Source organism: Macaca thibetana, chromosome 4 (genome assembly GCF_024542745.1).
Source record: "Macaca thibetana thibetana isolate TM-01 chromosome 4, ASM2454274v1, whole genome shotgun sequence".
Classification (NCBI taxonomy): domain Eukaryota; kingdom Metazoa; phylum Chordata; class Mammalia; order Primates; family Cercopithecidae; genus Macaca; species Macaca thibetana.
The window spans coordinates 137,746,791-137,763,519 of NC_065581.1; positions in this window are offsets into that span (position 1 = coordinate 137,746,791).

The window sequence follows — 16,729 nt, forward strand, 5'->3', positions numbered from 1 at the left end:
CTATATATAAATCAATAGCTTTTATATATAAAAGCAATTGGGAAATATAATAGACGAAATGGAAGAAAAGTCCTCATTTTAATGTCAACAAAAGGGACAACATATAAGTGTCTAATTATGATAGATCTGTTTGGAAAAATCTTTAAGACTACGAAATAATTGAACAGTTTTAAAATCATACAATGTTTCTCAATAGACTCAACCTTATCAACATGTTAATTTAAAAATTTGTACAATAAATGAGAAATATTAATTAACAAGATTTTTAGACATGCTTTCTAGAAAGATTTTTAGAACCACTGAGGCTAAAATTTGTCAAAAAATAAATTGTGAAGAAAATAGAAAAAATCTAATAATAATGGATAATAATAGTGAAAGGAAACTTTCCATAACAGGTATTAGAAGATTATTACAAGCCCTCAAAAAGTAAAGTAATACACCACAGTCATTGATGTAATGGTGTAACCAGTTACTCATTAAATAAAACAGAAACACTGAACTATATTGGAGGAAGATTTTAAACGAAGACCAAAATACAATGAGAATTTAATGACGAGCTATACTGGAACTAGTAGTTATTGGAATCCCCATATACAGTGGGAACAAAGTAAGAGTACATCTTGATGGAAAGATATTTGTTAAAGATATAAAAGAAATAATGTCAATAGTAGAATCTGGATCTTCTCGTGCAAAATTATTAATAGAAGAGGAAATTAGTTAGACGCTTACAAACAAACCTCAAGTGAACATCAAACATATCATGGCATGCACTGATAGTTACATAACCTGATATTCACTCTTCCCTTATTTCTTTGTAAGAACACCCTTAATCCTTAGCACAACACAGTCTTCCTGGAACAGAGATTATATTATTTAGTCTCAGTGCTTGATGTAGCTACGTGATAAAGCTGTGGCCAAACTGTTAAGTTGCAGCTTTCAAGGAATCTGCTTTATACCTTGTCCTTTATTCTTTGTTATTTCTTCCTCTGCTAGCTGGAATGTAAATGTAACTAGAGACTGATGCTGCCTTAGATTATGAAGGAGCAAGGAAAGGTAGGAGAACAATAAAACAGAAGACTTTTGATTTCTAGTCTCTACAGCTCTAGATTGTCTACTTCTGATTGCTGGCTCTATGAAAGAAATAAAGTTTCAATTTAAGGCAATAATATATTTTTTGCTGGATTTGTACTGCTTGGAGAACCTAATCTGAACAGACATTCTAATTTTGTCTTTTAACATTTCTGAACCTCATTTTTTCTTAACTATAAAGTAGAAATAGTGTTACATGCTCCTAAATCCACTAATTATAACTCCTTTTCAAGGTAAGTTTCTGATATTTGGGAAGATAATTTGTATTAGATATTGGATAGACAATTACATGTTTGAGTCACCCACATACAATTACTGAAACTCGAAAAGGTCAATGGGAAATAAATACTAATATCCCAATTTACCAATAATAGCTAAGACTTATCAGGGTTAAGGATTTATCCAAAATCACATATAGGTCCCAGATGAGAAAGCCTAATTTTGGTTCCAGGCCTGCCTGATGTCAAAGCCAGGGCACTTGTAGGCTGTGTTGTATTATGCCACAAAATACTGATGCAAATAATATTATAAGGAAATTTTAGCTTATTTAGGAGAATAAATTGTGTTCAAAAAAATCTGCATTTTTATGGCACTTGAAGATGTTTTATTCATTTTCCTAGAATGCTGATTGCAAGTGTATATTTATTTATTTTTTATTTATTTATTTTGAGACGAAGTCTTGCTCTGTCACCCAGGCTGGAGTGCCGTGGCGCTATCTCTACTCACTGCAAGCTCCGCCTCCAGGGTTCACACCATTCTCCTGCCTCAGCCTCCCGAGTAGCTGGGACTACAGGTGCCTGCCACCATGCCCGGCTAATTTTTTGTATTTTTTTTTTTTTTTGAGACGGAGTCTCGCTCTGTCGCCCAGGCTGGAGTGCAGTGGCCGGATATCCGCTCACTGCAAGCTCCGCCTCCCGGGTTCACGTCATTCTCCTGCCTCAGCCTCCCGAGCAGCTGGGACTACAGGCGCCCACCACCTCGCCCGGCTAGTTTTTTTGTATTTTTAGTAGAGACGGGGTTTCACCGTTTTAGCCAGGATGGTCTCGATCTCCTGACCTCATGATCCGCCCGTCTGGGCCTCCCAAAGTGCTGGGATTACAGGCTTGAGCCACCGCGCCCGGCCAATTTTTTGTATTTTTAGTAGAGACGGGTTTCACCATGTTAGCCAGGATGGTCTCGATATCCTGACCTCATGATCCGCCCCCCTCGGCCTCCCAAAGTGCTGGGATTACAGGCGTGAGACACCGCGCCCGGCCGCAAGTGTATATTTAGATGGTCATGTTGAGGCAACTTTCAGGAGATTGAAGACAGGGGATCTGTAATGTCAACTTAAGCTTGTTACTAGCAGTGTGAATTTAAGGACTCTAAATTTGCCCTCTACAAAAAGAGAATAGTAAAACCATTCTTTCTTATTACACAGAGGAATGGAAAAACCTAAATAAGATGATGTAGGCAAAAGGAGTAAAAGAGTATAAAACTATGTAAGAATTTTTAAAGCCTTTTCGTTAAAATTAAACAACCACTCTGGAATATGTTTGATCCATTTCTATATTCTTTTAAGTATATGCCTTGACTTATTAATGATTTGGTCATGTTATTGAATTAGTTCAATGCAGTCATTGTCCTCTTCCTTTTCCCATCCTCAGTAACAGTAGAAAAACTTAGATTATTTTGTATACAAAACACACAGCTCATGGTCACACAGGTAGAATGGCAAGAATCAAAAACGTTTAAAAAACTGACAAAAAGACAAGCTGTGGTTAACTTTCCTAACATAAAATAAACGTTCTTGGCAAATATTCCAAAATACTTAACTGATTGACACTTACGAAGCAGTATTATCTTACAGTTAATTTTGGGGGGTTATATTACCTATATTTATACAAACATTTTAGTATATCAGGGTAATTGTATCTTTCCTGATTAAATATCCTATGAGTATACTTTTTTCTCTGAAAGTGGTTCCTATTTACTCCAGTGTAAAAGGATTTTCACGCTTTTCCTTATGATGAAATATTGAGAATGAAAGCAAAAAAGAAACCACCAACATGACACCTTCCTTGGAACAAGGATATGAATACATTTGAAAATCACAGACTATGAAACATATTTATCAAATAGTATAAAATATACTACACATGAAGATAAAGATATTTACTGAACTCCTTGATGTAACATAGGTAATGCCTTACCTTTTTGTCAGGTCTAGAGTCACAACATGGAATATAACTAGATAAGTGATTTTAAAATATACTAGAGATATGATTTAAAATCTTCATTGAAAGATAAATCAGGCCAATGTGTGACTCTGATTATCTATAATTTTTCCTCTTTGAGAGAGGACACTGTCAGATGTGCAAGTTGGTAAAAGAGGGAAAAGAAGGGGAAGTCACCAGATAATACAACTAAGAGCTGATGAGATGAGGGATTTTACTGTGTGCTGCCCCAAATTCCTGGATCCTGATAATTACCCAGAGAGAATTCGAAATATATCAATTCAGACAGTTAAGGAGAGACATGATGGTGGAAAAAAATAAGTACACATTTGACAGAGATTTATTAGGGCAGCTGTGTTTAACCAAAGCTATAGGCTTTCCTAGTTTATTCTTCCTCTGTCCTTTCTTCAGATATTCCTAAACTGACCCCATTCAAGATAACCATAATCTTAGCAAGCAATGATATGTCATAATAGAAATTGGAAAGTATATATTAATAAAATGAAAAACTATCCTTAAAAGATATTTTTGGGGAAAAATGGGGAAGTAATACAATTAAAATATAAACAACTTATATCACACGAGAAACTGTACTAGAAGACAGAAAAAGAGTTCAGACACAATGAAACCATAGGGGCACAGAAAGGAGAACATCACACACCCAGGTGGGTGGAGGGCTAGGGGAGGGATAGCATTAGGAGAAATACCTAATGTAGACGTGGGCAGGTAATATTTACAGACAGAAAAAGGATGTGACATACAGAAACAACTTGACTGATTCCAGCTCAGCATTTGCCTTATTTGGGCATGGTCTGATCAGTTGACAGCCTATAATTGCCTGAATTTTGGCTGTGATGATTGGCTGAGACTCAGCTGCTTGTTAAAAGAATATACTCAAATTATGTTGCAGTTTGTATATACTGAGTTAGGTTGCAGTTTACTACAGAGAAATTCAAAGTACAGAGGTAATTGTGGAAGAAATCTATTTAGTTTAATACTACTCTTTATCTTTGTATTTCACATTTGGTAATTTCTAGTGAACTATTTTTAAGTTCAATGACATCCTTGCCTCATCTGTGTTGAGTTTATGAATGAGCCAGTCGTAGGCATTTTTTATCTCTGTTACTGTGCTTTAGATTGCTAGCATTTCTATTTGATTTCTTATAATTTCTCTCACTAAGATGAAACTACACATATCATCTTGTGTGTTGACCCTTTTTTCAAATGGAGCCTTTAGCATAATAAATTTAAATTCTTATGTCGTATTTTGAGTCTAGTGCTAATTCATTTGTGTCTTGGGAATATGTTTGTTTCCTAGGCTTTTCATATACCTCCTAATTTTGGTTGAATATCAACACCTTGTGTAGACAATAGAAAATGAGATAAATAGATTTTTGCTTGGATCCAGGCATATCTTTCCATTAGATCTTTCTTTAGCACAAGGGTTTTTTGCTAATCTAACTGAGCTGGATATGAGAATTTTTGTTTCTCTGGTTATACTCCGTGAACCACAGACCTCAAATTCCTCTCCTGGAGTTGGTTTGTCAGAGAATTTTTCTTAATATCTTCTCCTTGTTCAGGCTTAGACTTTCTCACTGTGATGAAATTCAGAAATTACATCTCTTGTAGCTAGCCAGCACTGTTTCATGTTTACCTTTACTGGACATTTGTTATCCTGGTGAAGTAGAATATAGGGGTCATAGCACAAAACTCCATTAGGACCCTTTATCTCCTATTCCCAACAACTCTACAGATTAAGCCTTTTTCCCTCATAGTGGGAATAGGGCAGGACCTCACTCTGTCGACCAGGCTGCAGTGCAGTGGTGCAATCTCAGCTCACTGGAACCTCCACTTCCCAGGCTCAAGCTATCCTCTTGCCTCAGTCTCCCAAGTACAGAGGGACTACAGGCATGCCACCATGCCTGACTAATATTTGGGTTTGTTTGTTTGTCTGTTTGTTTGTAGAGCAGGGTTTCACCATGTTGCCCAGGCTGGTCTCAAACTCCTAGGCTCAAGAGATCCACCCAATGCCTCAGCCTCCCACAGTGCAGGGATTACAGGGAGCATTAGCAACACATGTGGTCCCAGTATTTTTCACTAGTGAAGTTTATGTGAGGTGAAAGGAAAGAGGAAACAGGAAGATTGCTCCCTGGTGTTTGGATTGGCATAAGATTTACATGATGTCAATTTAATTTCCACATTCACTATATATACCTAATGGTAGAGGTGAGGTATAACTCTTCCTCGATTTGCCTTTCATGGCAGCTATCTCACCCTTTCCTCTTGAACTTATGTCTTTTGATAGCTTCAGTGTTTTCTTTCCTCAGAATTCAATACAACCTGTCTTTGTACAAAGGTATGTTAATATTTATTGTTCCTCTTCATGTGTTGTTAGTTCTAAGTTTCCAGTTCATTAATTGATTTCTTGAGAAACACATACAATGGTATCTTGCCTGCCCTTTATTGTTCAAACAAAAACTGTTTCCAAAGTCTTCACGTTCTTTTCCTGAATCATAATCAACTGCTAGAGGCATACCATTCTGCCAGCAAAAAATGATTTTTTTTTCCAAATTTTCAATAAAATGGTAGTATCATCCATTTTCAATCACATGTGACTTCTTTCAGATACCTGAACTTAGAGTCCCTTAAACTCACCTTTTCTTTGCTACACTGAAAATTTGTTGAGCTTCTTCCATTGTGTGCTCTGCTCCATTTTAAATAATGGACAAATATAGTCCTCACTGTCTTCACAGATATTTTATCTATTTATATCTCTTTAACTTAACTGACAGTTATTATTTTCCTTGACACACTCTTTTCCCCAGCAGGTAGCCCCTGGGCATGCTCATTCACATGCAGCTCATAAATCATGGGGCAGATTTAACAAGATACAAGCTACTCCCATTAAATGCCCTATTCACACCATGTTATATCACCATCACACTATCGGCTTTCACTCTACTCTTCTGGTGATTGCCAGGGATTTGTAATAATACTCTCCCTAGATAAAGTAAACAATTTGATACCTCACTCTCTGGTTTTTATTCATATCTTCAACAACTAATTATATTAAGAGAATCAAAACTAGTTCTCAAAATTATTCAAGTAGTAATAGGAACATTGTCCATGATGGTTTTGACATTTGCTCTCTGCTGATAATGTGGATCCATAATCGTGTATGAGTAAGACCACTGTGGTAGATGCGAAGTAGCCACAAATATTTGCAGCTCCACTCATGAGAAATAACACTCATTTCTCTGCTTCTTCAGTTATAATAATCTGTGATTTGCTTTCGTCAGTAAAATGTGGTAAAAGTGATGCTGAGTAACTTTCAAACCTAAGATTGAGAGGCCTTATAGTTTCTGCTCTTGCCCTCTTAGAATACAGACACCAAGTGAACAAACTCCAGTTTGTGGAGGAAGCATTACTAGAAAACCAAGTGACAGCCAGACAACCAGAAGACATGAGACCATCCTAGGCCATCTAGCCTCAGTCTAGTCATCACGTGACTAAAGCTACATGAGTAAGCCCAGATGTAGCAAATAAACCTGTCCATCTGAGTCCAATCAAAATTGCTGACCCACAGACTGCAAGCTCATAAATGTGTTTACAAGACACAGAATTGGGGGGTAGTTTGTAACAGCAGTAAATAACTCACACAAAGAGCAAGGGAGTTTGAAAATCAGCAGTTTTTTTAGATTTGAAAAATGTAATATAAGCATCGTGTAACACCCTGAGTAGAGTCTGAAATAGGATCCTGTAATCAAACACATGAAAGTTTCTGCAATGAAATGTATGAACAGTGACACTTAAGGAGCTAAAGACTATAAATCATTATGGTTTGTTTATGTAATACTGAGCTGATTAAAAAAAGTAATAGTCTTTTTAACTTCATTTCATGAAGAATAAAATTTGAAATTTAAAATAATCAATTAGGTCTATAGCTTATCCAAAATACATTTTGTTATCCATCATAAAAATTACATACAAATCTCCCTTTACAACATTCACTAATTCACATGGTGATACTGTGTATTATTCTATTATAATGGTGACAGCTGAATGGACACTATGATTTTTATAGAAGAGTCAATAGAAATTTAAGAAATTTTATTTGCTGTATCACAGATCTTTAGAGTTTATTTGTTTTGAATACCTGAAACTTTGTACAATTTTACTATTATCTTGCCATTTCCCTTTTCCCTCAACCCCTGGCAAACACCATTCTACCCTCTGCTTCTATGAGTTCAACATTATAAGATTGCATATTAAGTGAGATCACACAGTATTTGTCTTTCTGTGTCTGGCTTATTTCAATTAGCGTAAAGTCCTCCAGGTTCATTCGTATTGTTGCAAATGGCAGGTTTTCCTCAGTTTTTAAGGCTGAATAATATTCAGTTGAATGTGAATGTATTTATAAATGTGGTATGTGTCTGTGCACACACACATATACATACCATGTTTTCTTCATTCATTTATCTGCTAGTGGGCATTAAGATTATTTCCATATCTTGACTATTATTAATAATGCTGCAATGAACATAGGACTGCAGATCTACTGTACAGTATAGTGCCTATAGCTAACAATACTGATCATACAATTAAAATTTGCTAAGAAAATCGATTTTGGTTAAGTATTCCTACCACACATGAACAAATATAATGATAGTAATTATAAAGGGGGCAGGAGAAAACTTTGAGAGTTGACAGATTCATCTATGGCCTTGAAGGTGGTGATGGTTTCCTGGGTTTATACTTATCTCCAAACTCATAAAGTTGTATGTGTTAAATATGTAGAGCTTTTTACATGTCAATAACACCTCAATAAAGTATTTTTTAAAGAACTCTTATTTATCATATTGAATTTATTTTTCTATATGGGGTTCATTTATTTTCCTCTTCTCATATGAAGAAGCTTCATAGTCCCTTCTTATTATATAGTTATTTTAAGCATTCCACAGATTTCTCTGGTACTTAAACAAATTGCTGAAATTAACAGGACATTAGTATCTTTCAAAACTCTAGTGGAATTCATGTGTATCCTGGTTTCAGGGTAAAAAAAAATAATAATAATGCTCTTGGGCTTCCACTCTGTCCACCATCTCATTTAGGCAGGCGCACACACACACACACACACACACGCACACTTTTAACAAGGAGACTGGCAAAGGTTTGTAAAAAGCTCTTTTTTCTAAGACATACTTTAAAATTAATGAGTTTGCTAATACACTGGCATGGAAGAATGAAGCGTGTACATAGGAGATAAAGAAACACACACTGATTAAGGATTAATTGCTACAGTTATTGGAGAAATTATTCTGATAGCAAAGTTGAAAGGAAATAACATAGTAATTAACAAATGATATATGACCATCTCTCCCTGTTTTTTCACCTTGAAGGAAGGATTCCTTCATTTTTCACCCAATCTATTCCCATGCTTTTTGTTGTTGGTTCTTTCCTAACTTTAAAGAGCCCCAAGTATCTATTAGCACATTTCATTTCTAAATTCTCAATTTCTGGAGGTTCTTGTTTTAACTCAGACTCAAATTACTACTAATACCCAATAATCTTTTTTAAAAAGATAGATACATTTTTTTAAAAGATGGATAAATAAAACTACTTCTGAAAGAAATATATGTAGATTAAAAAAAGAAGTAATGAAATATGCACCCTCATAGCTACCATGTTATTATTATTCTTTCTCTTACCACTAAGTTTTTTTTTTTTTTTTTTTTAAAGACGGAATCTCTCTCTGTCGCCCAGGTTGGAGTGCAGTGGCGCGATCTCAGCTCACTGCAAGTTCCACCTCCCCGGTTCTCCTGACCTCATGATCCACCCTCCGTCCCCACCTCAGCCTCCCAAAGTGCTGGGATTACAGGTGTGAGCCACCGCGCCAGGCCATCAATAAGCTTTTTAGAGATCTACTCATATTAGCTCTCACTGTTACATTATTTTTACATTTACATACCAAAGCAAGCCTCCAAATGTTAACCCCGTAACAGTTCAGTCAAGGAGCACTTACTAACTCTAAATTGTTAATCCAATATTTTCTTTGCATTTCTTAACCTGTCTGATATTTATCATATTTTACAATTTTTTATGATTTTTTTCCTTGAAACATTCTCCATTCTTGACTTGGCTCTCTGAAGGTTCTCTGAGTATACACAATGGAATACTGCATATTGTGTATATGAAATTTACAGTATTTCTCCTTCCTTTTGCCAGGCATAGCATATTCCTTTTCTTATGAATCTCTTCTTTAGTCATTCAAAGTAATTGTCTTGAGTTATCTCATACTCTTCTATAATTTATGTAATTTATAATGGTAAATTTCCAAACCTACATCTTTAGTCTACCATAATATGCTTAAATCAGGACAAATTATTTAACGACAGACTTTATATTTGTATGATATAGAAAGAAATCAGCCTAATTTTTCCCCAGAGTAAATTCAGTATATTCCCACAAATCTTCACATATTTCTTTATCTTCTTTCTTGTTTAATTAGCTGATACCAAAACAATGACTAGGAATTCATAATAGTTCCTTCAAGGGAATAGTTTAAATGGGTGGAAATTAGAGTAGATGCGGCCAACTGGAGAAAATCAAGTTCATATGGTAGGCATGAATCAGACTATTTATATACACATGTCATTTGTATTAATCTGCTTTCACACTACTGATAAAGACATACCTGAGATGAGGCAATTTACAAAAGGAAGAGGTTTAATGGACTTACAGTTACACGAGGCTGGGGAGGCTTCATAATCACGGCAGAAGGCAAGGAGAGCAAGATACATCTGACATGGATGGCAGCAAGAAAATAGAGCTTGTGCAGGGAAACTCCTCTTTAAAACCATCAGAACCAAAAGACTTACTCACTATCATGAGAACAGCGTAGGAAAAATCTGCCCCTGTGATTAAATTACCTCCCACTGGGTCCCTCCCACAACACGTGGGAATTCAAGATGAGATTTGGATGGGGACACAGCCAAACCATATCATTCTGCCCCTGGTCCCTATCAAATCTCATGGCCTTACATTTCAAAACCAATCATGCCTTCCCAAGAGTCCCCCAAAGTCTTAACTCATTTCAGCATTAACTCAAAAGTCCACAGTCCAGAGTCTCATCTGAGACAAGGCAAGTTCCTTCTGCCTATGAGCCTGTAAAATCAAAAGTAAGTTAGTTACTTCCTAAATACAACGGTGATACAGGCATTGGGTAAATACAGTCATTGCAAATGGGAGAAACTGACCAAAACAAAGGGGCTATAGGCCCCATGCAAGTACAAAATCTAGCAGAGTAGTCTAATCTTAAAGTTCCAACATGATCTCCTTTGACTCCATGTCTCACATCCAGATCACATTGAAGCAAGAGGTGGGTTCCCAGGGTCTGGGCAGTTCTGCCCCTGTGGCTTTGCAGGGTCCAGCCTCCCTCCCTGCTGCTTTCATGGGCTGGTATTGGGTGTCTGCAGCTTTTCCAGGTGCATGGTGCAAGCTGTCAGTGGATCTACCATTCTGGGGTCTGGAGGACAGTGGCCCTCTTCTCACAGCTCCACTAGACAGTCCCCCGGTAGGGACTCTGTGTGGGGGCTTTGACCCCACATTTCCCATCTGCACTACCCTAGCAGATATTCTCCATGACAGCCCCACCCCTGTAGCAAACTTTTGCCTGGACATCCAGGCATTTCCATACATCCTGTGAAATCCAGGTGAAGGTTCCCAAACCCCAATTCTTGACTTCTGTGCACTGGCAGGCTCAACACCACATGGAAGCTGCCGAGGCCTGGGACTTGCAACCTCAGAAATCATTGCCTGAGCTCTACATTGGCCTCTTTTGGCCATGGATGGAACAGCTGGGACACAGGACACCAAATCCCTATGCTGCAAACAGCACAGGGACCCAGGGCCCAGCCCACAAAACCACTCTTTCCTCCTAGGTCTCCAGGTCTGTGACAGGATGATATGCCATAAAGACCTCTGACATGACCTGGAGACATTTTCCCCATTGTCTTGGGGATTAACATTGGGTTTCTTGTTACTTAAAGCAAATTTCTACAGTCAGCTTCAATTTCTCCTCAGAAACTGGGATTTTCTTTTCTATTGCATTACAAATGTTCCAAACTTTTATGCTCTGCTTCCCTTTTAAAACTAAATGCATAGGCTGGGTGTTGTGGCTCATGCCTGTAATCCCAGCACTTTGGGAGGCTGAGGCGGGCAGATAACGAGGTCAGGAGATTGAGACCATCCTGGCTAACACAGTGAAACCCCGTCTCTACTAAAAATACAAAAATTAGCTGGGCATGGTGGCATGTGCCTGTAGTCCCAGCTACTCGGGAAACTGAGGCAGACTTGTTTGAACCCAGAAGGCAGAGGTTGCAGTGAGCTGAGATCACACCACTGCACTCCAACCTGGGTGACAGAGTGAGAGACTCTGAAAAAACAAAACAAAACAAAACAAAACAAAACAAAATAGAATGCTAGAAAGGATCCGTTCGAAGATGGCCGAATAGAAACAGCTACCGTCTGCAGCTCCCAGCATGATCGACACAGAAGACAGGTGATTTCTGCATTTCCAACTGAGGTAACTGGTTCATCTCTTTGGGACTGGTTGGACAGTGGGTGCAGCCCACGGAGGGTGAGCCAAAGCAGGGCGGGACATCACCTCACCCGGGAAGTGCAAAGGGTTGGGGGATTTCCCTTTCCTAGTCAAGGGAAGCCGTGACAGACTGTACCTGGAAAAACAGGGCACTCCCACTGAAATACTGTGCATTTCCCAAAGTCTTAGAAACCAGCAGACAAGGAGATTCTCTCCCGTGCCTGGCGCCGCAGGTACCAGGCCAACAGAGCCTTGCTCACTGCTAGCACAGCGGTCTGAGATCGAGCTGCGAAGCGACAGCCTGGCTGGAGGAGTGTCCTCCATTGCTGAGGCTTGAGTAGGTAAACAAAGCAGCCAGGAAACTCAAACTGGGTGGAGCCCACCGCAGCTCAGCAAGGCCTCCTGCCTCTAGACTTCACCTATGTGAGGAGGACTTAGCTGAACAGAAGGCAGCAGACAACTTCTGCAGACTTAAATGTCCCTGTCTGACAGGTCTGAAGAGAGCAGTGGTTCTCCCACCATGGTGTCTGAGCTCTGAGAATGGACAGACTGTCCCCTCAAGTGTGTCCCTGATCCCTGTGTAGCCTAAAAGGGAGACACCTCCCAGTAGAGGCTGACAGACACCTGATATATAGGTGAGGGCCCCTCTGGGACAAAGCTTCAGAGGAAGGAACAGCTTTGCTGTTCTGCAATATTTGCTATTCTGCAGCCTTCGCTGGTGATACCCAGGCAAACAAGGTCTGGAGCGGACTTCCAGCAAACTCCAAGAGACCTGCAGCTGAGGCACCTGACTGTTAGAAAGAAAACTGACAAACAGAAAGGAACAGCATCAACATCAATAAAAAGGACACCTACACCAAAACCTGTAGGTCACCAACGTCAAAGACAAAAGGTAGATAAAACCAAAAAGACGGGGAGATACCAGAGCAGAAAAGCTGAAAATTCTAAAAATCAGAGCATCTCTTCTCCTCCAAAGGATCCCAGCTCCTCGCCAGCAACAGAACAAAACTGGATGGAGAATGACTTTGATGAGTTGACAGAAGTAGGCTTCAGAAGGCTGGTAATAACAAACTTCTCTGAGATAAAGGAACATGTTCGAACCCATCACAAAGAAGCTTAAAACCTTGAAAAAAGTTAGATGAATGGCTAAATAGAATAGACAGTGTAGACAAGAGCTTAAATTACCAGATGGAGCTGAAAACCATGGCATGAGAGCTTCGTGACGCATGCACAAGCTTCAATAGCCAATTCAATCAAGCGGAAGATTGAAGATCAAATTAATGAAATAAAGTGAGAAGACAAGGTTAGAGAAAAAAGAGTAAAAAGAAACAAACAAAGCCTCCAAGAAATATAGGACTATGTGAAAAGAACAAATCTACATTTGATTGGTGCACCTGAAAGTGACGGGGAGAATGGAACCAAGTTGGAAAACACTGTTCAGAATATTACCCAGGAGAACTTCCCCAACCTAGCAAGGCAGGACAACATTCAAATTCAGGAAACACAGAGGACACCACAAAGATACTCCTCGAGAACAGCAACCCCAAGGCACACAATTGTCAGATTCACCAAGGTTGAAATGAAGGAAAAAATATAAAAGGCAGCCAGAGGGAAAGGTCAAGTTACCCACAAAGGGAAGCCAATCAGACTAACAGTGGATCTCTCAGCAGAAACCTTACAAGCCAGAAGAGAGTGGGGGCCAATATTCAACATTCTTAAAGAAAAGAATTTTCAACCCAGAATTTCAGATACAGCCAAATTAAGCTTCATAAGTGAAGGAGAAATAAAATCCTTTACAGACAACTAAATGCTGAGAAATTTTGTCACCATCAGACCTGCCTAACAAGAGCTCCTGAAGGAAGCACTAAACATGGAAAGGAGCAACCACTGTTCCTTCCATGTTTAGCCACTGTAAAACCACTGCAAAAGTTTAGCCACTGCAAAAACATGCCAAATTGTAAAGACCATCGATGCTATGAAGAAGCTACATCAATTAATGGGCAAAATAACCAGCTAACATCACAATGAGAGGATCAAATTCACACAAACCAATATTAACCTTAAAAGTAAATGGGCTAAATGCTCCAATTAAAAGACACACAGTGACAAATTGGATAAAGAGGCAAAACCCATCAGTGTGCTGTATTCAGGAGACCTATCTCATGTACAAATATGCACATAGGCTCAAAATAAAGGGATGGAGGAAGATCTACCAAGCAAATGGAAAGCAAAAAAAAGCAAAGGTTGCTATCCTAGTCTCTGATAAAACAGACTTTAAACCAACAAAGATCAAAGAGACAAAGAAGGCCATTACATAATGGTAAAGGGATCAATTCAACAAGAAGAGCTAACTATCCTAAATATATATGCACCCAATACAGGAGCACCCAGATTTATAAAGCAAGTCCTTAGAGACCTACAAAGAGACTTAGACTCCCACACAATAATAATGGGAGACTTCAATGCCGACCTGTCAATATTAGAGAGATCAACAAGACAGAAGATTAACAAGGATATCCAGGACGTGAACTCAACTCTGCATCAAGCAGACCTAATAGACATCTACAGAACTCTCCACCTCAAATCAACAGAATATACATTCTTCTCAGCACCACATCTCACTTATTCTAAAATTGAGCACATAATTGGAAGTGAAGCACTCCTCAGCAAATGTAAAAGAACAGAAATCACAACAAACTATCTCTCAGACCACAGTGCAATCAAATTAAAACGTGGGATTAAGAAACTCATTCAAAACCACACAACTACATGGAAACTGAACAACCTGCTCCTGAATGACTACTGGGTAAACAAACAAAATGAAGGCAAAAATAAAGATGTTCTTTGAAACCAATGAGTACAATGAGTACAAAGACACAATGTACCACAATCTCTGGGACACATTTAAAACAGTGTGTAGAGGGAAATTTATAGCACTAAATGCCCACAAGAGAAAGCTGGAAAGATCTAAAATTGAACCCTAACATCACAATTAAAATAATTAGAGAAACAAGAGCAAACAAATTCAAAAGCTAGCAGAAGGCAAGAAATAACTAAGATCAGAGCAGAACTGAAAGAAATAGAGACACAAAAAACCCTTCAAAAAATCAATGAATCCAGGAGCTAGTTTTTTTAAAAGATCAACAAAATGGATAGACAGCTAGCAAGACTAATAAAGAAAAAAGAGAGAAGAATCCAATAGATGCTATAAAAAATGATAAAGGGGATATCACCACTGATCCCACAGAAATACAAAACTACCATCAGAGAATACTATAGACACCTCTATGCAAATAAACTAGAAAATCTAGAAGAAATGGATAAATACCTGGACACATACATGCTCCCAAGACTAAACCAAGAAGAAGTGGAATCTCTGAATAAACCAATAACAGGCTCTGAAATTGAGGCAATAATTAATAGCCTACCAACCAAAACAAGTCCAGGACCAGATGGATTCACAGTCGAATTCTACCAGAGGTACAAAGAGGAGCTGGTACCATTCCTTCTAAACACTATTCCAATCAATAGAAAATGAGAGAATCCTCCCTAACTCATTTTATGAGGTCAGCATCATCCTGATACCAAAGTCTGGCAGAGGCACAACAAAAAAAGAATTTTAGACCAATATCTCTGATGAACATTGATGCAAAAATCCTCACAAAAATACTGTCAAACCGAATCCAGCAGCACATTAAGAAACCTATCCACTATAATCAGGTTGGCTGCATCCCTGGGATGCAAGGGTGGTTCACCATATGCAAATCAATAAACATAATCCATCACATAAACAGAACCAATGACAAAAACCACATGATTATCTCAATAGATGCAGAAAAGGCCCTTAACAAAATTCAACACCCCTTTATGCTAAAAACTCTCAATAAACTAGGTATCGATGGAACATATCTCAAATAATAAGAGCTACTTATGACAAACCCACAGCCAATATCATATTGAATGGGCAAAAACTGGGAGCATTCCCTTTGAAAATTGGCACAAGACAAGGATGCCCTCTCTCACCACTCCTATTCAACATAGTGTTGGATGTTGTGGCCAGGGCAACCAGGCAAAAGAAAGAAATAAAAGATATTCAATTAGGAAAAGAGGAAGTCTAATTGTCCCTGTTGGCAGATGACATGATCGTATGTTTAGAAAACCCCATCATCTCAGCCCAAATCTCCTTAAGCTGATAAGCAACTTCAGCAAAGTCTCCGGATACAAAATCAAGGTGCAAAAATCACAAGCATTCCAATACACCATTAACGGACAAACAAAGAGCCAAATCATGAGTGAACTCCCATTCACAATTGCTACAAAGAGAAAAAACATACCTCGGAATCCAACTTACAAGGGATGTGAAGGACCTCTTCAAGGAGAACTACAAACCACTGCTCAATGAAATTAAAGAGGACACAAACGAATGGAAGAACATTCCATGCTCATGGATAGAAAGAATCAATATTGTGAAAATGGCCATACTGCCCAAGGTAATTTATAGATTCAACACCATCCCATCAAGTTACCAATGACTTTCTTCACAGAATTGAAAACAACTACTTTAAAGTTCATGTGGAACCAACGAAGATCCTGCATTGCCAAGACAATCCTAAGCCAAAGAACAAAGCTGGAGGCATCACGCTACCTGACTTCAAACTATACTACAAGGCTCCAGTAACCAAAACAGGATGGTACTGGTACCAGAACAGATATATAGACCAATGGAACAGAACAGAGACCTCAGAAATAACACCATACATCTACAACCATCTGATTTTTGACAAACCTGAAAAAAAAAAACAAGAAATGGGGAGAGGTTTCCCTA